This window comes from Pseudophryne corroboree, unplaced genomic scaffold, assembly GCF_028390025.1.
Source record: "Pseudophryne corroboree isolate aPseCor3 unplaced genomic scaffold, aPseCor3.hap2 scaffold_1338, whole genome shotgun sequence".
In the NCBI taxonomy this organism is placed as follows: domain Eukaryota; kingdom Metazoa; phylum Chordata; class Amphibia; order Anura; family Myobatrachidae; genus Pseudophryne; species Pseudophryne corroboree.
The window spans coordinates 78,529-101,920 of NW_026967964.1; the positions used below are offsets into that span (position 1 = coordinate 78,529).

General features: G+C 43.0%; 4 non-coding genes and 3 pseudogenes across 4 annotated transcripts; 6 read left to right on the top strand and 1 right to left on the bottom strand.

Moving 5' to 3' along the window:
- The first annotated feature begins 1,585 nt into the window (after positions 1–1,585).
- Positions 1,586–1,748, top strand: LOC134994884 (U1 spliceosomal RNA). The gene has a single exon (XR_010197827.1). It is a non-coding gene; the product is annotated as a U1 spliceosomal RNA (small nuclear RNA).
- Positions 1,749–3,831: 2,083 nt separating this feature from the next.
- LOC134994895 (U1 spliceosomal RNA) lies at positions 3,832–4,010 on the bottom strand (annotated as a pseudogene).
- An 8,193-nt stretch (positions 4,011–12,203) lies between these two features.
- On the top strand, positions 12,204–12,277 carry TRNAN-AUU (transfer RNA asparagine (anticodon AUU)). Its single transcript has one exon. It is a non-coding gene; the product is annotated as a tRNA-Asn (tRNA).
- Positions 12,278–15,420: 3,143 nt separating this feature from the next.
- On the top strand, positions 15,421–15,584 carry LOC134994902 (U1 spliceosomal RNA). The gene has a single exon (XR_010197837.1). It is a non-coding gene; the product is annotated as a U1 spliceosomal RNA (small nuclear RNA).
- A 152-nt stretch (positions 15,585–15,736) lies between these two features.
- LOC134994888 (U1 spliceosomal RNA) lies at positions 15,737–15,872 on the top strand (annotated as a pseudogene).
- Positions 15,873–16,570: 698 nt separating this feature from the next.
- Positions 16,571–16,734, top strand: LOC134994882 (U1 spliceosomal RNA). The gene has a single exon (XR_010197825.1). It is a non-coding gene; the product is annotated as a U1 spliceosomal RNA (small nuclear RNA).
- A 3,402-nt stretch (positions 16,735–20,136) lies between these two features.
- Positions 20,137–20,315, top strand: LOC134994893 (U1 spliceosomal RNA; annotated as a pseudogene).
- The last annotated feature ends 3,077 nt before the right edge of the window (positions 20,316–23,392 follow it).

Here is a 23,392-nt window from a genome sequence, read left to right on the forward strand (position 1 = left end):
TAAAGTAATCCAAAACTGGGATTGATATTTTTGCTCTTTTATTTTTACTTAAAGTACAATAACTTTTACCATTTTAATTTGTTTTAATAGTATATTGACAGTATTGTTTTCTTTCAAAAATCCAATTAATTTTCTTTACCCGATTATTAAAATGGTAATTGACAAAAACAAACTACATTGTCACCAGAAGAGCAATACAAAATGTACAAGTGATATATTAAAATCATCTTTCCAGCTTGAATTTCAATGATGCATTGGGGCAACGATTTTGTGAGAAACATCTTCACCCTTAAATAAAGATTTTCTTAATTCCTTACCTGTGTGCTAATTAGATATCACCTTGTTTTCACATTAAACAGACTTCCACATGAGAAAGCAGCAAGTTTGCAGTGGCGTTAATGTTTCCTGGTGTCAACCTGTATTATTTCTGTAGATATTGAAATGAGGATGCATCTTGCTGCCTTTCCAATGAAGCAAGTTTAATTTAGTAATAGGTGAAAAACCATCCCTACAAAGGTGTTAATCAGAGACTTGGCTTTGTGGACACTTTTCACAGAACAAATTTGTTAGCATAAAAATAAAGCCAGAAAATGAAGAGCTGTTTAATCACTCAATTGGATTTTTTTGCCAGCATATTTCTTTTTCTCTGCAACCCACTGCTAAATTGTGCTTCCTAGCTGTTTTTTATAAAATCACTGAATCAAATCTAACTCTGATTACATCAGAGAAGGCCAGGTACCCTACACCATAAGAGGGGGTTTGAAATTTTTACTTGTCTACATAAAGATCACCAAAATCTGATAACAAGGTCAATTACGTCCCTGGGTGGGATTGAACCACCAACTTTTTGGTTAATAGCCTTACACACTAACTGATTGCGCCACAGCGACACTTTGCAAAAGCATATACTGAAAAAGGCTAATAAGCATTCATCTAGAACGTTTCCTAGAAACATTTTAAAAAGTCAATAATGTGGAGAGTTTTTGTAAGATGTTTCTTCCATCAACCAATGAAGAAACACATTGGTACTTTCCCATGATGAGTGAGTGCTTCAGGATCTCTTGCACTTACATGTGCAGCAGAGTACTGTAATGGAAGCATGCTGGGTCCATAACCCAGAGGTAGGCAGATTGAAACTATCCTCTGCTATATGCATTTTTTTTGTTAATTAAAGTAATCCAAAACTGGGATTGACATTTTTGCTCTTTTATTTTTACTTAAAGTACAATAACTTTTACCATTTTAATTTGTTTTAATAGTATATTGACAGTATTGTTTTCTTTCAAAAATTCACTTAATTTTCTTTTCTGTGTGCTAATTAGATAGCACCTTGTTTTCACATTAAATAGACTTCCACATGAGAAAGCAGCAAGGATGCAGTGGCGTTAATGTTTCCTGGTGGTAGTGGGGGACTGTGTTTGTGCTTTCCTCTGGTCAGCTCTGGTAAAAGTCAGATTTCTTTGTCTCAGATCTTCCTCTAGCCTTGTTCTTCTTTCGAGAGTTCCCTTGTGCTGCCTCAGTTGGATCTCCTTCACTTGACAGGGGCGTACCCGAGCAGCGACCCTCCCCAGCACTAGCCCAACTCCTACTTACCTGCCAGGTGAGATACTATGATCATGAAGGTGCTTCTCCCAGGGCAAGGCTCACCCATTGCACTCTGGGTGTGCTGCTCCTGCGATTTCCCCAAATGTGGGAAACTTGACTGCATAATTTGTGTTTCCCCTGGTCGGCTCTCGTATAATTCAGATCTCTTTGTCTCAGGTCTCTCTCCCGTCTAGTTTGCTGTCTGTTTCCACTTCTCTTTTCTTAAACCGCTCCCTTCTATGTCCTTGCGCACCTTAATTAAATCTAACTCTGATTACGTCAGAGAAGGCCAGGTACCCTACACCATAAGAGGGGGTTTGAAATTTTGACTTGTCTACTTAAAGATCACCAAAATCTGATCACAAGGTCAATTACATCACTGGGTGGGAACCTTTTGGTTAATAGCCCATGTAAGTGCAAGAGATCCTGAAGCACTCACTCATCATGGGAAAGTACCAATGTGTTTCTTACAAAAATTCTCCAGATTATTGACTTTTTAAAGTTTTTCTAGGAAACGTTCTAGATGAATGCTTATTAGCCTTTGTCAGTATGTACTTTTGCAAAGTGTCGCTGTGGCGCAATCAGTCAGTGTGTATGGCTATTAACCTAAAGGTTGGTGATTCAATCCCACCCAGGGACGTAATTGACCTTGTTATCAGATTTTGGTGATCTTTAAGTAGACAAGTCAAAATTTCAAACCCCCTCTTATGGTGTAGGGTACCCGGCCTTCTCTGATGTAATCAGAGTTAGATTTGATTAAGTGATTTTATAAAAAACAGCTAGGAAGCACAATTTAGCAGTGGGTTGCAGAGAAAAAAAATTATGCTGGCAGAAAAGTCCAATTGAGTGATTAAACAGCTCTTCATTTTCTGATTTTATGTTTATGCTAACAAATTTGCTCTCTGAAAAGTGTCCACAAAGCCAAGTCTCTGATTAACACCTTTGTAGGAATGATTATCCACCTATTACTGAATTAAACTTGCTTCATTGGAAAGGAAGCAAGATGCATCCTCATTTCAATGTCTACTGAAATAATACAGGTTGACACCAGGAAACATAAACGTCACTGCATCCTTGCTGCTTCCTCATGGGGAAGTCTGTTTAATGTGAATACAAGGTGATATCTAATCAGCACACAGGTAAGGAATAAAGAAAATCTTTCTTTATGGGTGAAGATGTTTCTCACAAAATTGTTGCACCAAGGCATCATTGAAATTAAAGCTGGAAAGATGATTTTAATATATCACTTGTATATTTTGTACTGCTCTTCTGGTGACAATGTAGTTTGTTTTTGTCAATTACCATTTTAATAATAGGGTAAAGAAAATTAAGTGGATTTTTGAAAGAAAACAATACTGTCAATATACTATTAAAACAAATTAAAATGGTAAAAGTTATTGTACTTTAAGTAAAAATAAAAGAGCAAAAATATCAATCCCAGTTTTGGATTACTTTAATTAACAAAAAACAATGCATATAGCAGAGGATAGTTTCAATCTGCCTACCTCTGGGTTATGGACCCAGCATGCTTCCATTACAGTACTCTGCTGCACATGTAAGTGCAAGAGATCCTGAAGCACTCACTCATCATGGGAAAGTACCAATGTGTTTCTTCATTGGTTGATGGAAGAAACATCTTACAAAAACTCTCCAGATTATTGACTTTTTAAAGTTTTTCTAGGAAACGTTCTAGATGAATGCTTATTAGCCTTTGTCAGTATGTACTTTCGCAAAGTGTCTCTGAGGCACAAACAGTTAGCGTGTTCAGTTGTTAACCAAAAGGTTGGTGGTTCAATCCCACCTAGGGACGTAATTGACCTTGTTATCAGATTTTGGTGATCTTTAAGTAGACAAGTCAAAATTTCGAAAACCCCTGTTATGGTGTAGGGTACCTGGCCTTCTCTGATGTAATCAGAGTTAGATTTGATTAAGTGATTTTATAAAAAAAACAGCCACGAAGCACAATTTAGCAGTGGGTTGCAGAGAAAAAGAAATATGCTGGCAGAAAAATCCAATTGAGTGATTAAACAGCTCTTCATTTTCTGGCTTTATTTTTATGCTAACAAATTTGTGCTCTGAAAAGTGTCCACAAAGCCAAGTATCTTATTAACACCTTTGTAGGGATGGTTTTTCACCTATTATTAAATTAAACTTGCTTCATTGGAAAGGCAGCAAGTGATGTCATCCAAGCAGTGGGTCAAGGTTGGTTTCAAACCTCGTCTGCTTATGAAAAGAGAAAAGGGGTATGCAGGGCATGGCGGCCTTTTGCGGTGCTTGGATGACCCCTAGTTCGCATTAAATAATGCCGTCGAGTTTCCCACATTTGGGGAAATCACAGGGGTCAGCATACCCAGAATGCAATGAATGAACCGCACCCTGGGAGAACAGTCTTCATGACCATGGTATCTCCTATGCAAAATAAGTATGATTTGGGATAGGGCTGGGGAGGGCCGCTGCTCAGGCACATCTCTGTCAAGTAAAGGAGATTCAACTGAGGCAGCACAAGGGAACTCTCATCTGGGGACAACAACTGCAGGGAGAACACATATTTTCAGATGAACATGGGAGGGCAGAAGGCTGCCTAATACTGAAGCACCCCCAAACAACAAACCAAATGCAACAACTAGTGCAAGCATTCCTGGGGGAAGGCCTGCAGCAGATGGATTTGCATATGGCGATGTCATCCAAGCAGTGGGTCAAAGTTGGCTTCAACCCTCGTCTGCATATGAAAAGAGAAAAGGGGCGTGCAGGGCATGGCGGCCTTTTGCGGCACTTGGATGACCCCTAGTTCGCATTAAACACCTCCACCCTCTGTCGGTGTGGGGCTCATGTTGGCTATGCCCCAGCCCCTGAAGGATTCAAGCTGATTTCTTGCAGCAGCTGGGCACTGTAACAGCTCCAGAGCTGCTCTGTAAGGCAAGTAAAAGGGTGTGGGCCCTGCAGCACTACCTGTAGTTCGCATTGTGCAAGACCCCTAGTTCGCATTAAACACCCCCACCCTCCTTCGGTGTGGGGCTCATGTTGGCCATGCCCCAGCCCCTGAAGCATTCACGCTGATTTCTTGCAGCAGCTGGGCACTGTAACAGCTCAAGAGCTGCTCTGTAAGGCAAGTAAAAGGGTGTGGGCCCTGCAGCACTACCTGTAGTTTGCATTGTGCATTGGAAGGCACAAAGTAAGCAGACGGGAGGAGAAGTCAGGATAGTGCACAAGGGTATAGACGGGAGGGGATCAAGAAAAAAGAAGTGGAAACAGACAGCAAACTAGGCTTCCAATGCACAATGCAAACTACAGGTAGTGCTGCAGGGCCCACACCCTTTTACTTGCCTTACAGAGCAGCTCTGGAGCTGTTTAATCACTCAATTGGATTTTTCTGCCAGCATAATTTTTCTCTTACGTCCTAGAGGATGCTGGGGACTCCGTAAGGACCATGGGGGATAGACGGGCTCCGCAGGAGACATGGGCACTTTAAGAAAGACTTTAGATCTGGGTGTGCACTGGCTCCTCCCTCTATGCCCCTCCTCCAGACCTCAGTTTACTACTGTGCCCAGAGGAGACTGGGTGCTTTTCAGGGAGCTCTCCTGAGTTTCCTGACAGAAAGTATATTTGTTAGATTTTTTTATTTTCAGGGAGCCTGCTGGCAACAGACTCCCTGCATCGAGGGGCGGAGGGGAGAGATGCACACCTACTTCTGTGAGTTGATAGGCTCTGCTTCTTAGGCTACTGTACAGCATTAGCTCCAGAGGGATCGGTACGCAGGTCTCACCCTCGCCGTCCGTCCCAGAGCCGCGCCGCCGTCCCCCTCGCAGAGCCGGAAGATAGAAGCCGGGTGAGTATAAGAAGAAAAGAAGACTTCAGAGGCGGCGGAAGACTTCATGATCTTCACTGAGGTAACGCACAGCAGTAAAGCTGTGCTCCATTGCTCCCATACACCTCACACACGGCAGTCAGTGTAAGGGTGAAGGGCGCAGGGGGGACGCCCTGGGCAGCAATATAGACCTCTCTTTGGCAAAATAAATATATATGCAGCTAGGCACTGTATATATATATAAGAGCCCCCGCCATTTTTTTATGGGGGGGGCTATTTGAGCGGGACAGAAGCCCGTCGCTGAGGGGGTGGGGCTTCTCCCTCAGCACTCCCCAGCGCCATTTTCTCCACAGCACCGCTGAGGGGAAGCTCCATGGACTCTCCCCTGCTTATACCACGGTAGAAAGAGGGTCTTAAAGAAGAGGGGGCACATAATTAGGCGCATATATATATGGAAATACAGCGCTACTGGGTAAACATAAAGTGATTGTGTTTTTTTCCTGGGTCATATAGCGCTGGGGTGTGTGCTGGCATACTTTCTCTCTCTGTCTCTCCAAAGGGCCTTGTTGGGGAACTGTCCTCAGATAAGAGGATTCCCTGAGTGTATGGTGTGTCGGTACACGTGTGTCGACATGTCTGAGGTAGAAGGCTCTCCTAGAGAGGAGCAGGAGCAAATTAATGTGGTGTCTCCATCGACAACGCCGACACCTGACTGGATGGATATGTGGAATGTTTTAAGTGCTAATGTAAACTTATTACACAAGAGATTAGACAAAGCTGAAGCTAGGGAACAGTCAGGGAGTCAACCCATGCCTGTCCCTATGTCGCAGGGACCTTCGGGGTCTCAAAAGCGCCCACTATCCCAAATAGTTGACACAGATACCGACACAGATTCTGACTCCAGTGTCGACTACGATGATGCAAAGTTACAACCAAAATTGGCTAAATGTATTCGATATATGATTATTGCAATAAAAGATGTTTTGCACATCACAGAGTCCCCTGTCCCTGACACGAGGGTACACATGTATAAGGGAAAGAAACCTGAGATAACCTTTCCCCCCTCACATGAGTTGAACGAATTATGTGAAAAAGCTTGGGAATCTCCAGACAAAAAGCTGCAGATTCCCAAAAGGATTCTTATGGCGTATCCTTTCCCGCCAATGGACAGGATACGGTGGGAATCCTCCCCTAGGGTGGATAAAGCATTGACACGCTTATCCAAAAAGGTAGCGCTGCCATCCCAGGATACGGCTACCATCAGGGACCCTGCTGACCGCAAGCAGGAGGTTACCCTAAAGTCCATTTACACACATTCTGGTACCTTACTCAGACCGGCAATTGCGTCGGCCGAGGTTGTAGCGCGGTGGCAGCATGGACAGATACCTTATCAGCAGAGATTGAGACCCTAGATAAGGATGCTATGTTATTGACCATAGGGCATATAAAAGATGCTGTCCTATATATGAGAGATGCTCAAAGTGACATTAGTCTACTGGGTTCTAGAATAAACGCTATGTCGATTTCTGCTAGACGAGTCCTATGGACCCGGCAATGGACAGGTGATGCCGACTCAAAAAGGCATATGGAGGTTTTACCTTACAGGTGTGAGGAATTGTTTGGGGAAGGTCTCTCGGACCTTGTCTCCACAGCTACAGCTGGTAAATCAAATTTTTTGCCTTATATTCCCTCACAGCCTAAGAAAGCACCACATTATCAAATGCAGTCCTTTCGATCACAGAGAAACAAGAAAGTACGAGGTGCGTCCTTTCTTGCCAGAGGTAAGGGCAGAGGGAAGAAGCTGCACAACACAGCTAGTTCCCAGGAACAGAAGTCCTCCCCGGCCTCTACAAAATCCACCGCATGACGCTGGGGCTCCGCTAAAGGAGTCCGCCCAGTTGGGGGCACGTCTTCGTGTTTTCAGCCACATCTGGGTTCATTCGCAGGTGGATCCCTAGGCAATAGAAATTGTTTCTCAGGGTTACAAGCTGAAATTCGAAGAGGTGCCTCCTCGCCGGTTTTTCAAATCGGCCCTACCATCTTCTCCCCAGGAAAGGGAGATAGTGTTAAATGCAATTCACAAATTGTATCTTCAACAGGTGGTGGTCAAGGTTCCCCTGCTTCAACAAGGAAAGGGAAATTATTCGACCCTGTTTGTAGTCCCAAAACCGGACGGTTTGGTCAGACCCATATTAAATTTAAAATCCCTGAACCTATACTTGAAAAGGTTCAAGTTCAAGATGGAATCGCTAAGAGCGGTCATCGCCAGCCTAGAAGGGGGGGATTTTATGATATCTCTGGACATAAAGGATGCATACCTTCATGTACTCATTTATCCACCTCATCAGGCGTACCTAAGATTTGCGGTACAGTATTGTCATTACCAATTTCAGACGTTGCCGTTTGGTCTCTCCAGAATTTTCTCCGAGAATTTTCACCAAGGTAATGACGGAAATTATGGTGCTCCTGCGAAAGCAAGGTGTCACAATTATCCCGTACTTGAACGATCTCCTCATAAAAGCGAGATCAAGAGAGCAGTTGCTGAACAGCGTATAACTTTCATTGAAGGTGTTACAGCAAAACGGCTGGATTCTCAATATCCCGAAGTCGCAGTTGGTTCCTACGACTCGTCTGACTTTGCTTGGGCATTATTCTGGATACGGACCAGAAAAGGGTTTATCTTCCGATAGAAAAGGCCCAGGAACTCATGACTCTGGTCAGGAACCTATTGAAACCAAAACAGGTGTCAGTGCATCACTGCACTCGAGTCCTGGGAATGATGGTGGCATCATACGAGGCCATTCCCTTCGGCAGGTTCCATGCGAGGATCTTGCAATGGGACCTACTGGACAAGTGGTCCGGGTCACATCTACAGATTCATCAGTTGATCACCCTGTCCCCCAGGGCCAGGGTATCTCTCCTGTGGTGGCTGCAGAGTGCTCACCTTCTAGAGGGCCGCAGGTTCGGCATTCAGGACTGGATCCTGGTGACCACGAACGCGAGCCTCCGAGGTTGGGGAGCAGCCACACAGGGAAGAAATTTCCAAGGTCTTTGGTCAAGTCAGGAGACTTGTCTTCACATCAACATCCTGGAGCTAAGGGCCATATACAACGCCCTATGTCAAGCGGAGACCTTACTTCGCGACCAACCAGTTCTGATCCAGTCAGACAACGTCACCGCAGTAGTTCATGTAAACCGCCAAGGCGGCACAAGGAGCAGAGTGGCGATGGCGGAAGCCACCAGAATTCTTCGCTGGGCGGAGAATCATGTAAGCGCACTGTCAGCAGTGTTCATTCCGGGAGTGGACAACTGGGAAGCAGACTTCCTCAGCAGACACGACCTACATCCAGGAGAGTGGGGACTCCATCAGGAAGTCTTCGCACAGATTGCAAGTCGGTGGGGACTGTTCCAGATAGACATGATGGCGTCCCGCCTCAACAAAAAGCTACAGAGGTATTGCACCAGGTCAAGAGACCCTCAGGCAGTAGCTGTTTAAACAGCTCTTCATTTTCTGATTTTATGTTTATGCTAACAAATTTGCTCTCTGAAAAGTGTCCACAAAGCCAAGTCTCTGATTAACACCTTTGTAGGAATGGTTTTTCACCTATTACTGAATTAAACTTGCTTCATTGGAAAGGCAGCAAGATGCATCCTCATTTCAATGTCTACTGAAATAATACAGGTTGACACCAGGAAACATAAACGCCACTGCATCCTTGCTGCTTTCGCATGTGGAAGTCTGTTTAATGTGAAAACAAGGTGATATCTAATTAGCACACAGGTAAGGAATTAAGAAAATCTTTATTTAAGGGTGAAGGTGTTTCTCACAAAATCGTTGCCCCAATGCATCATTGAAATTCAAGCTGGAAAGATGATTTTAATATATGACTTGTACATTTTGTATTGCTCTTCTGGTGACAATGTAGTTTGTTTTTGTCAATTACCATTTTAATAATAGGGTAAAGAAAATTAAGTGGATTTTTGAAAGAAAACAATACTGTCAATATACTATTAAAACAAATTAAAATGGTAAAAGTTATTGTACTTTAAGTAAAAATAAAAGAGCAAAAATATCAATCCCAGTTTTGGATTACTTTAATTAACAAAAAAAAATGCATATAGCAGAGGATAGTTTCAATCTGCCTACCTCTGGGTTATGGGCCCAGCATGTTTCCATTGCAGTACTCTGCTGCACATGTAAGTGCAAGAGATCCTGAAGCACTCACTCATCATGGGAAAGTACCAATGTGTTTCTTCGTTGGTTGATGGAAGAAACATCTTACAAAAACTCTCCAGATTATTGACTTTTTAAAGTTTTTCTAGGAAACGTTCTAGATGAATGCTTATTAGCCTTTGTCAGTATGTATGTTTGTAAAGTGTCTCTGTGGCGCAATCGGTTAGTGTGTTTGGTTATTAATCAAAGGGTTGGTGGTTCAATCCCACCCAACGATGTAATTGACCTTGTTATCAGATTTTGGTGATCTTTAAGTAGACAAGTCAAAATTTCAAACCCCCTTCTTATGGTGTAGGGTACCTGGCCTACTCTGATGTAATCAGAGTTAGATTTGAATCAGTGATTTTATAAAAAAACAGCTAGGAAGCACAATTTAGCAGTGGGTTGCAGAGAAAAAGAAATATGCTGGCAGAAAAATCCAATTGAGTGATTAAACAGCTCTTCATTTTCTGGCTTTATTTTTATGCTAACTAATTTGTTCTCTGAAAAGTGTCCACAAAGCCAAGTATCTGATTAACATATTTGTAGGGATGGTTTTTCACCTATTACTAAATTAAACTTGCTTCATTGGAAAGGCAGCAAGATGCATCCTCATTTCAATATCTACTGAAATAATACAGGTTGACACCAGGAAACATTAACGCCACTGCATCCTTGCTGCTTTCTCATGTGGAAGTCTGTTTAATGTGAAAACAAGGTGATATCTAATTAGCACACAGGTAAGGAATAAAGAAAATCTTTATTTAAGGGTGAAGATGTTTCTCACAAAATCGTTGCCCCAATGCATCATTGAAATTCAAGCTGGAAAGATGATTTTAATATATCACTTGTACATTTTGTATTGCTCTTCTGGTGACAATGTAGTTTGTTTTTGTCAATTACCATTTTAATAATCGGGTAAAGAAAATTAATTGGATTTTTGAAAGAAAACAACACTGTCAATATACTATTAAAACAAATTAAAATGGTAAAAGTTATTGTACTTTAAGTAAAAATAAAAGCTAAAATATCAATCCCAGTTTTGGATTACTTTAATGAACAAAAAAAAAATGCATATAGCAAAGGATAGTTTCAATCTGCCTACCTCTGGGTTATGGGCCCAGCATGCTTCCATTGCAGTACTCTGCTGCACATGTAAGTGCAAGAGATCCTGAAGCACTCACTCATCATGGGAAAGTACCAATGTGTTTCTTCATTGGTTGCTGGAAGAAACATCTTACAAAAACTCTCCAGATTATTGACTTTTTAAAGTTTTTCTAGGAAACGTTCTAGATGAATGCTTATTAGTCTTTGTCAGTATGTACTTTTTGCAAAGTGTCTCTGTGGCGCAATCGGTTAGTGTGTTCAGCTATTAATCAAAAGGTTGGTGGTTCAATCCCATCCAGGGACGTAATTGACCTTGTCATCAAATTTTGGTAATATTTAAGTAGACAAGTCATATAGCAGAGGATAGTTTCAATCTGCCTACCTCTGGGTTATGGACCCAGCATGCTTCCATTACAGTACTCTGCTGCACATGTAAGTGCAAGAGATCCTGAAGCACTCACTCATCATGCGAAAGTACCAATGTGTTTCTTCATTGGTTGCTGGAAGAAACATCTTACAAAAACTCTCCAGATTATTGACTTTTTAAAGTTTTTCTAGGAATCGTTCTAGATGAATGCTTATTAGCCTTTGTCAGTATGTACTTTTGCAAAGTTTCGCTGTGGCGCAATCAGTTAGTGTGTACGGCTATTAACCAAAAGGTTGGTGGTTCAATCCCACCCAGGGACGTAATTGAACTTGTAATCAGATTTTGTTGATCTTTAAGTAGACAAGTCAAAATTTCGAAAACCCCTGTTATGGTGTAGGGTACCTGGCCTTCTCTGATGTAATCAGAGTTAGATTTGATTCATACTGTTAACTGGGTAGTATATCACAAGTTATACGGTGTGATTGGTGTGGCTGGTATGAATCTTGACCTTGGATTAACAAAAATCCTTTCCTCGAACTGTCTGTCTCCTCTGGGCACAGTTTCTCTAACTGAGGTATGGAGGAGGGGCATAGAGGGAGGAGCCAGTGCACACCCAGATCTAAAGTCTTTCTTAAAGTGCCCATGTCTGCTGCGGAGCCCGTCTATCCCCCATGGTCCTTACGGAGTCCCCATCATCCTCTACGGACTACGAGAAAAAAAAATTACCGGTAGGTTTAAAATGTTATTTTTTTCTCTGCAACCCACTGCTAAATTGTGCTTCCTAGCTGTTTTTTATAAAATCACTTAATTAAATCTAACTCTGATTACGTCAGAGAAGGCCAGGTACCCTACACCATAAGAGGGGGTTTGAAATTTTGACTTGTCTACTTAAAGATCACCAAAATCTGATGACAAGGTCAATTACATCCCTGGGTGGGATTGAACCACCAACCTTTTGGTTAATAGCCCATGTAAGTGCAAGAAATCCTGAAGCACTCACTCATCATGGGAAAGTACCAATGTGTTTCTTACAAAAATTCTCCAGATTATTGACTTTTTAAAGTTTTTCTAGGAAACGTTCTAGATGAATGATTATTAGCCTTTGTCAGTATTGACTTTTGCAAGGTGTCTCTGTGGCGCAATCGGTTAGCATGTTTGGCTATTAACCAAAAGGTTGGTGGTTCAATCCCACCCAGGGATGTAATTGACCTTGTAATCAGATTTTGGTGATCTTTAAGTAGACAAGTCAAAATTTCAAAAACCCCCCTTATGGTGTAGGGTACCTGGCCTTCTCTGATGTAATCAGAGTTAGATTTGATTAAGTGATTTTATAAAAAAACAGCTAGGAAGCACAATTTAGCAGTGGGTTGCAGAGAAAAAAAATATGCTGGCAGAAAAGTCCAATTGAGTGATTAAACAGCTCTTCATTTTCTGATTTTATGTTTATGCTAACAAATTTGCTCTCTGAAAAGTGTCCACAAAGCCAAGTCTCTGATTAACACCTTTGTAGGAATGGTTTTTCACCTATTACTGAAATAAACTTGCTTCATTGGAAAGGCATCAAAGATGCATCCTCATTTCAATGTCTACTGAAATAATACAGGTTGACACCAGGAAACGTCACTGCATCCTTGCTGCTTCCTCACGGGGAAGTCTGTTTAATGTGAAAACAAGGTGATATCTAATCAGCACACAGGTAAGGAATTAAGAAAATCTTTCTTTGTGGGTGAAGATGTTTCTCACAAATTGTTGTCCCAATGCATCATTGAAATTCAAGATGGAAGATGATTTTCATATATCACTTGTACATTTTGCATTGCTCTTCTGGTGACAATGTAGTTTGTTTTTGTCAATTACCATTTCAGTAATAGGGTAAAGAAAATTAAGTGGATTTTTTAAAGAAAACAATGCTGTCAATATACTATTAAAACAAATTAAAATGATAAAAGTTATTGTACTTTAAGTAAAAATAAAAGAGCCAAAATATCAATCCCAGTTTTTGATTACTTTAATTATAAAAAAAAAAATGCACATAGCAGAGGATAGTTTCGATCAATCGACCTCTGGGTTATGGGCCCAGCATGCTTCCATTGCACTACTCTGCTGCTCATGGAAGTGTAAGAGATCCTGAAGACTAAATTGATTAAAGGCCTAAAAGTACTGGACTATAAGGAAAGACTTACTAGGCTGAATATTTATACACTAGAAAAGAGGTGCCTAAGAGGAGATATTATTAATATCTTCAAATATGTAAAGATACATAACAAAGAGTTATCAGAGGAATTATTTATTAAAAGAACACGTGGTCACTCGCTGCGACTGGAGGAAAGTTCAGAACGCAATGGAGGAAAGGTTTCTTCACTGTTAGGGCAATCAGGATGTGGAATTCCCTGCCAGGGAAGGTGGTAATGGCGGACTCTGTAATTGGATTTAAAAAAGGAATGGATACATTTCTGAATGAAAAAGCTATCCAAGGTTATAATACTTAAAATATCAACATGGTTAATCCGGGGGTAACATGAGTTATAGTAGCTAACTAGTCATAAAACATTATTCAGCAAGTATGTAGAATCATCACAACTTAAAACAGGTTGAACACGATGGGCAATTTGCCTCTATTCAACCTCAAAAACTATGTTACTATATTACTATGTTATTGTAGTATACAGAACACCACAATGCAATGAGCAGTGATAGTGAGCACTGATGAGGATACTAGAACTGACACTGAGCAGCAAGATGCAGCACTGGACTATTAGTAATGTACTGTAGTATGCTGAGCACCACAATGCAGCACAAGACAATGAGCAGTGATACTGAGCACTGATGAGGATACTACTGAGAACTGACACTGAGCAGGAGAGACACACTACTAGTATTACTGAGCAGCAATAAGTAACCACTGATACTGAGCACTGATATTGAGATTTCCACTGAGAGAACATAGCCACGTCCTCTCCGCTCTCTCTTCAATGCACGAGTAAAAATGGCAGCAACGCGCAGCTCTTTATATGGAATCCGAATCTCGCGAGAATCCGACAGCGGGATGATGACATTTTCCCTTGTTCAGGTTTTCCGAGTCAGGCGGGAACAACCGAGCCTGCCTCGGACCAGTGTAAACCACGTGGAGTTCGTGGGGAATTCGGTTCTCGGAGAACCGAACCCGCTCCTCTCTACCTTATACCCATCAATTTTTTTATTTTCAATCTAAGCCCCTGCAGTTTTCTGTAAGCATCTGCTTCGCTATGATGATCAACAAGTCACAAGGGCAAACACTCAGGGCTTGAGGCGTAGATCTTAGGACCAGCTGCTACAAGCATGGCAGAGGTGTCACTATCACTGGTGACACCCAGAGAGGTGGCGAGGGAGATTGTAATGCAGTGCGCGCAGATAAACAGCGCAATGGTAAAAAGGAGGCATGGTTTCATAGGTAGGGGCGTGGCCTGGTGGCCTGAATCTACATTTTGTTGCTCCAGGTGTCCCGGGGGTTGGGGGCTGCACCCGGGGACTAGTGTGTGAGCTGTGCTGGCTCCTGCACAGTGACAGGGCATGGCCACCCAGCATGACGCCTCCCTTCTTGACCATGCTGTAATTGCAGTCGCACTGCAGTTCAGCGTGATCATAAAAAATGGTGTAGGCTCCTGCTGGTGCAGGCTGTAGAGAAAAGCTGCTGTGACCACGCCCCCTGTGTCTCCTCCGTTGCAGACCCCATTTTGAAGCCTTGCCCCCGGACTAAGAGAAAAGTATGCCCTTGCGCACTATCCTGACTTCTCCTCCCGTCTGCTTAATTTGTGCCTTCCAACGCACAATGCGAACAACAGGTGGTGCTGCAGGGCCCACACCCTTTTTCTTGCCTTACAGAACAGCTCTGGAGCTGTTACAGTGCCCAGCTGCTGCAAGAAATCAGCTTGAATGCTTCAGGGGATGGGGCATGGCCAACATGAGCCCCACACCAAAGGAGGGTGGGGGTGTTTAATGCGAACTAGGGGTCATCCAAGCACTGCAAAAGGCCGCCATGCCCTGCATGCCCCTTTTCTCTTTTCATATGCAGATGAGGGTTCCAGTCAACTTTGGCCCACTGCTTGGATAACATCACCGTATGCAAATCCGTCTGCTGCAGACCTTCCCCCAGGAGTGCTTGTACTAGTTGTTGCATATGGTTTGATATTTGATGGTGCTTCAGTATTAGGCAGCCTTCCGCCCTCCCATGTTCATCTGAAAAGATGTGGTCTCCCTGCAGTTGTTGTCCCCAGATGAGAGTTCCCTTGTGCTGCCTCAGTTGAATCTCCTTTACTTGACAGAGATGTGCCTGAGCAGCGGCCCTCACCAGCCCTATCCCAAATCATACTTATTTTGCATAGGAGATACCATGGTCATGAAGATTGTTCTCCCAGGGTGAGGTTCATTCATTGCATTCTGGGTATGCTGACCCCTGTGATTTTCCCAAATGTGGGAAACTCGACTGCATTATTTGTGGTAGTGGGGGACTGTGTTTGTGCTTTCCTCTGGTCAGCTCTGGTAAAAGTCAGATTTCTTTGTCTCAGATCTTCCTCTAGCCTTGTTCTTCTTTCGAGAGTTCCCTGGTGCTGCCTCAGTTGGATCTCCTTCACTTCACAGGGGGGAACCCGAGCAGCGACCCTCCCCAGCTCTAGCCCAACTCCTACTTACCTGCCAGGTGAGATACTATGATCATGAAGGTGCTTCTCCCAGGGCAAGGCTCAACCATTGCACTCTGGGTGTGCTGCTCCTGCGATTTCCCCAAATGTGGGAAACTTGACTGCATAATTTGTGTTTCCCCTCGTCGGCTCTCGTATAATTCAGATCTCTTTGTCTCAGGTCTCTCTACAGCCTAGTTTGCTGTCTGTTTCCACTTCTCTTTTCTTGAGCCGCTCCCTTCTATGCCCTTGCGCACTATCCTGACTTCTCCCGTCTGCTTACTTCGTGCCTTCCAACGCACAATGCGAACTACAGGTAGTGCTGCAGGGCCCACACCCTTTTACTTGCCTTACAGAGTAGCTCTGGAGCAGTTACAGTGCCCAGCTGCTGCAAGAAATCAGCTTGAATGCTTCAGGGGCTGGGGCATAGCCAACATGAGCCCCACACCGAAGGAGGGTGGAGGTGTGTAATGCGAACTAGGGGTCATCCAAGCGCTGCAAAAGGCCGCCATGCCCTGCACGCCCCTTTTCTCTTTTCATATGCAGACGAGGGTTGAAGCCAACTTTGACCCACTGCTTGGATGACATCACCATATGCAAATCCATCTGCTGCAGGCCTTCCCCCAGGAATGCTTGCACTAGTTGTTGCATTTGGTTTGTTGTTTGGGGGTGCTTCAGCATTAGGCAGCCTTCTGCCCTCACATGTTCATCTGAAAATATGTGTTCTCCCTGCAGTTGTTGTCCCCAGATGAGAGTTCCCTTGTGCTGCCTCAGTTGAATCTCCTTTACTTGACAGAGATGTGCCTGAGCAGCGGCCCTCCCCAGCCCTATCCCAAATCATACTTATTTTGCATAGGCGATACCATGGTCATGAAGATTTTTCTCCCAGGGTGAGGTTCATTCATTGCATTCTGGGTATGCTGACCACTGTGATTTCCCCAAATGTGGGAAACTCGACTGCATTATTTGTGGTAGTGGGGGACTGTGTTTGTGCTTTCCTCTGGTCAGCTCTGGAAAAAGTCTGATTTCTTTGTCTCAGATCTTCCTCTAGCCTTGTTCTTCTTTCGAGAGTTCCCTTGTGCTGCCTCAGTTGGATCTCTTTCACTTGACAGGGGGGTGCCCGAACAGCGGCATATGTTGAAGATACAATTTGTGAATTGCATTTAACACTATCTCCCTTTCCTGGGGAGAAGATGGTAGGGCCGATTTGAAAAACCGGCGAGGAGGCACCTCTTCGAATTTCAGCTTGTAACCCTGAGAAACAATTTCTATTGCCTAGGGATCCACCTGCGAATGAACCCAGATGTGGCTGAAAACTCGAAGACGTGCCCCCAACTGGGCGGACTCCTTTAGCGGAGCCCCAGCGTCATGCGGTGGATTTTGTAGAGGCCGGGGAGGACTTCTGTTCCTGGGAACTAGCTGTGTTGTGCAGCTTCTTCCCTCTGCCCTTACCTCTGGCAAGAAAGGACGCACCTCGTACTTTCTTGTTTCTCTGTGATCGAAAGGACTGCATTTGATAATGTGGTGCTTTCTTAGGCTGTGAGGGAATATAAGGCAAAAAATTTGATTTACCAGCTGTAGCTGTGGAGACTAGGTCCGAGAGACCTTCCCCAAACAATTCCTCACCCCTTTAAGGTAAAACCTCCATATGCCTTTTTGAGTCGGCATCACCTGTCCATTGCCGGGTCCATAGGACTCGTCTAGCAGAAATCGACATAGCGTTTATTCTAGAACCCAGTAGACTAATGTCACTTTGAGCATCTCTCATATATAGGACAGCATCTTTTATATGCCCTATGGTCAATAACATAGCATCCTTATCTAGGGTCTCAATCTCTGCTGATAAGGTATCTGTCCATGCTGCCACTGCGCTACAACCCCGGCCGACGCAATTACCGGTCTGAGTAAGGTACCAGAATGTGTGTAAATGGACTTTAGGGTAACCTCCTGCTTGCGGTCAGCAGGGTCCCTGATGGTAGCCGTATCCTGGGATGGCAGCGCTACCTTTTTGGATAAGCGTGTCAATGCTTTATCCACCCTAGGGGAGGATTCCCACCGTATCCTGTCCATTGGCGGGAAAGGATACGCCATAAGAATCCTTTTGGGAATCTGCAGCTTTTTGTCTGGAGATTCCCAAGCTTTTTCACATAATTCGTTCAACTCATGTGAGGGGGGAAAGGTTATCTCAGGTTTCTTTCCCTTATACATGTGTACCCTCGTGTCAGGGACAGGGGACTCTGTGATGTGCAAAACATCTTTTATTGCAATAATCATATATCGAATACATTTAGCCAATTTTGGCTGTAACTTTGCATCATCGTAGTCGACACTATGTCGGTATCTGTGTCAACTATTTGGGATAGTGGGCACTTTTGAGACCCCGAAGGTCCCTGCGACATAGGGACAGGCATGGGTTGACTCCCTGACTGTTCCCTAGCTTCAGCTTTGTCTAATCTCTTGTGTAATAAGTTTACATTAGCACTTAAAACATTCCACATATCCATCCAGTCAGGTGTCGGCGTTGTCGATGGAGACACCACATTAATTTGCTCCTGCTCCTCTCTAGGAGAGCCTTCTACCTCAGACATGTCGACACACGTGTACCGACACACCATACACTCAGGGAATCCTCTTATCTGAGGACAGTTCCCCAACAAGGCCCTTTGGAGAGACAGAGAGAGAGAGTATGCCAGCACACACCCCAGCGCTATATGACCCAGGAAAAAAACACAATAATTTTATGTTTACCCAGTAGCGCTGTATTTCCATATATATATGCGCCTAATTATGTGCCCCCCTCTTCTTTAAGACCCTCTTTCTACCGTGGTATAAGCAGGGGAGAGTCCGTGGAGCTTCCCCTCAGCGGTGCTGTGGAGAAAATGGCGCTGGTGAGTGCTGAGGGAGAAGCCCCACCCCCTCAGCGATGGGCTTCTGTCCCGCTCAAATATAGTAAAAAAATGGCGGGGGCTCTTATATATATATATACAGTGCCTAGCTGCATATATATTTATTTTGCCAAAGAGTGGTCTATATTGCTGCCCAGGGCGTCCCCCCTGCGCCCTTCACCCTTACACTGACTGCCGTGTGTGAGGTGTATTGGAGCAATGGAGCACAGCTTTACTGCTGTGCGTTACCTCAGTGAAGATCATGAAGTCTTCCGCCGCCTCTGAAGTCTTCTTTTCTTCTCATACTCACCCGGCTTCTATCTTCCGGCTCTGCGAGGGGGACGGCGGCGCGGCTCTGGGACGGACGGCGAGGGTGAGACCTGCGTACCGATCCCTCTGGAGCTAATGCTGTACAGTAGCCTAAGAAGCAGAGCCTATCAACTCACAGAAGTAGGTGTGCATCTCTCCCCTCCGCCCCTCGATGCAGGGAGTCTGTTGCCAGCAGGCTCCCTGAAAATAAAAAAATCTAACAAATATACTTTCTGTCAGGAAACTCAGGAGAGCTCCCTGAAAAGCACCCAGTCTCCTCTGGGCACAGTAGTAAACTGAGGTCTGGAGGAGGGGCATAAAGGGAGGAGCCAGTGCACACCCAGATCTAAAGTCTTTCTTAAAGTGCCCATGTCTCCTGCAGAGCCCGTCTATCCCCCATGGTCCTTACGGAGTCCCCAGCATCCTCTAGGACGTAAGAGAAAAATTATGCTGGCAGAAAAATCCAATTGAGTGATTAAACAGCTCCAGAGCTGCTCTGTAAGGCAAGTAAAAGGGTGTGGGCCCTGCAGCACTACCTGTAGTTTGCATTGTGCATTGGAAGCCTAGTTTGCTGTCTGTTTCCACTTCTTTTTTCTTGAGCCCCTCCCGTCTATACCCTTGTGCACTATCCTGACTTCTCCTCCCGTCTGCTTACTTTGTGCCTTCCAATGCACAATGCAAACTACAGGTAGTGCTGCAGGGCCCACACCCTTTTACTTGCCTTACAGAGCAGCTCTGGAGCTGTTACAGTGCCCAGCTGCTGCAAGAAATCAGCTTGAATCCTTCAGGGGCTGGGGCATAGCCAACATGAGCCCCACACCGACGGAGGGTGGAGGTGTTTAATGCGAACTAGGGGTCATCCAAGTGCCGCAAAAGGCCGCCATGCCCTGCACGCCCCTTTTCTCTTTTCATATGCAGACGAGGGTTGAAGCCAACTTTGACCCACTGCTTGGATGACATCGCCATATGCAAATCCATCTGCTGCAGGCCTTCCCCCAGGAATACTTGCACTAGTTGTTGCATTTGGTTTGTTGTTTGAGGGTGCTTCAGTATTAGGCAGCCTTCTGCCCTCCCATGTTCATCTGAAAATATGTGTTCTCCCTGCAGTTGTTGTCCCCAGATGAGAGTTCCCTTGTGCTGCCTCAGTTGAATCTCCTTTACTTGACAGAGATGTGCCTGAGCAGCGGCCCTCCCCAGCCCTATCCCAAATCATACTTATTTTGCATAGGAGATACCATGGTCATGAAGACTGTTCTCCCAGGGTGCGGTTCATTCATTGCATTCTGGGTATGCTGACCCCTGTGATTTCCCCAAATGTGGGAAACTCGACTGCATTATTTAATGCGAACTAGGGGTCATCCAAGCACCGCAAAAGGCCGCCATGCCCTGCATACCCCTTTTCTCTTTTCATAAGCAGACGAGGTTTGAAGCCAACTTTGACCCACTGCTTGGATGACATCACTTGCTGCCTTTCCAATGAAGCAAGTTTAATTTAATAATAGGTGAAAAACCATCCCTACAAAGGTGTTAATCAGATACTTGGCTTTGTGGACACTTTTCAGAGCACAAATTTGTTAGCATAAAAATAAAGCCAGAAAATGAAGAGCTGTTTAATCACTCAATTGGATTTTTCTGCCAGCATATTTCTTTTTCTCTGCAACCCACTGCTAAATTGTGCTTCCTAGCTGTTTTTATAAAATCACTGAATCAAATCTAACTCTGATTACATCAGAGAAGGCCAGGTACCCTACACCATAACAGGGGGTTTGAAATTTTGACTTGTCTACTTAAAGATCACCAAAATCTGATAACAAGGTCAATTAAGTCCCTGGGTGGGATTGAACCACCAACCTTTTGGTTAACAGCCTTACACACTAACTGATTGCGCCACAGCGACACTTTGCAGAAGTACATACTGACAAAGGCTAATAAGCATTCATCTAGAACGATTCCTAGAAACATTTTAAAAAGTCAATAATGTGGAGAGTTTTTGTAAGATGTTTCTTCCATCAACCAATGAAGAAACACATTGGTACTTTCCCATGATGAGTGAGTGCTTCAGGATCTTTTGCACTTACATGTGCAGCAGAGTACTGTAATGGAAGCATGCTGGGTCCATAACCCAGAGGTAGGCAGATTGAAACTATCCTCTGCTATATGCATTTTTTTTTTGTTAATTAAAGTAATCCAAAACTGGGATTGATATTTTTGCTCTTTTATTTTTACTTAAAGTACAATAACTTTTACCATTTTAATTTGTTTTAATAGTATATTGACAGTATTGTTTTCTTTCAAAAATCCAATTAATTTTCTTTACCCGATTATTAAAATGGTAATTGACAAAAACAAACTACATTGTCACCAGAAGAGCAATACAAAATGTACAAGTGATATATTAAAATCATCTTTCCAGCTTGAATTTCAATGATGCATTGGGGCAACGATTTTGTGAGAAACATCTTCACCCTTAAATAAAGATTTTCTTAATTCCTTACCTGTGTGCTAATTAGATATCACCTTGTTTTCACATTAAACAGACTTCCACATGAGAAAACAGCAAAGATGCAGTGGCGTTAATGTTTCCTGGTGTCAACCTGTATTATTTCCGTAGATATTGAAATGAGGATGCATCTTGCTGCCTTTCCAATGAAGCAAGTTTAATTTAGTAATAGGTGAAAAACCATCCCTACAAAGATGTTAATCAGATACTTGGCTTTGTGGACACTTTTCAGAGAACAAATTTGTAATCATAAAAATAAAGCCAGAAAATGAAGAGCTGTTTAATCACTCAATTGGATTTTTCTGCCAGCATTTTTCTTTTTCTCTGCAACCCACTGCTAAATTGTGCTTCCTAGCTGTTTTTTTATAAAATCACTTAATCAAATCTAACTCTGATTACATCAGAGAAGGCCAGGTACCCTATACCATAAGAGGGGGTTTGCAATTTTGACTTGTCTACTTAAATATCACCAAAATCTGATAACAAGGTTAATTAAGTCCCTGGGTGGGATTGAACCACCAACCTTTTGGTTAACAGCCTTACACACTAACTGATTGCGCCACAGCGACACTTTGCAAAAAGCACATACTGACAAAGACTAATAAGCATTCATCTAGAACGTTTCCTAGAAAAACTTTAAAAAGTCAATAATCTGGAGAGTTTTTGTAAGATGTTTCTTCCAGCAACCAATGAAGAAACACATTGGTACTTTCGCATGATGAGTGAGTGCTTCAGGATCTCTTGCACTTACATGTGCAGCAGAGTACTGCAATGGAAGCATGCTGGGCCCATAACCCAGAGGTAGGCAGATTGAAACTATCCTTTGCTATATGAATTTTTTTTTTGTTCATTAAAGTAATCCAAAACTGGGATTGATATTTTAGCTTTTATTTTTACTTAAAGTACAATAACTTTTACCATTTTAATTTGTTTTAATAGTATATTGACAGTATTGTTTTCTTTCAAAAATCCACTTAATTTTCTTTACCCTATTATTAAAATGGTAATTGACAAAAACAAACTACATTGTCACCATAAGAGCAATACAAAATGTACAAGTGATATATTAAAATCATCTTTCCAGCTTGAATTTCAATGATGCATTGGGGCAACGATTTTGTGAGAAACATCTTCACCCTTAAATAAAGATTTTCTTAATTCCTTACCTGTGTGCTAATTAGATATCACCTTGTTTTCACATTAAACAGACTTCCACATGAGAAAGCAGCAAGGATGCAGTGGCGTTAATGTTTCCTGGTATCAACCTGTATTATTTCAGTAGATATTGAAATGAGGATGCATCTTGCTGCCTTTCCAATGAAGCAAGTTTAATTTAGTAATAGGTGAAAAACCATCCCTACAAATATGTTAATCAGATACTTGGCTTTGTGGACACTTTTCAGAGAACAAATTAGTTAGTATAAAAATAAAGCCAGAAAATGAAGAGCTGTTTAATCACTCAATTGGATTTTTCTGCCAGCATATTTCTTTTTCTCTGCAACCCACTGCCAAATTGTGCTTCCTAGCTGTTTTTATAAAATCACTGAATCAAATCTAACTCTGATTACATCAGAGAAGGCCAGGTACCCTACACCATAACAGGGGGTTTGAAATTTTGACTTGTCTACTTAAAGATCACCAAAATCTGATAACAAGGTCAATTAAGTCCCTGGGTGGGATTGAACAACCAACTTTTTGGTTAATAGCCTTACACACTAACTGATTGCGCCACAGCTACACTTTGCAAAAGTACATACTGACAAAGGCTAATAAGCATTCATCTAGAACGATTCCTAGAAACATTTTAAAAAGTCAATAATGTGGAGAGTTTTTGTAAGATGTTTCTTCCATCAACCAATGAAGAAACACATTGGTACTTTCCCATGATAAGTGAGTGCTTCAGGACCTCTTGCACTTACATGTGCAGCAGAGTACTGTAATGGAAGCATGCTGGGTCCATAACCCAG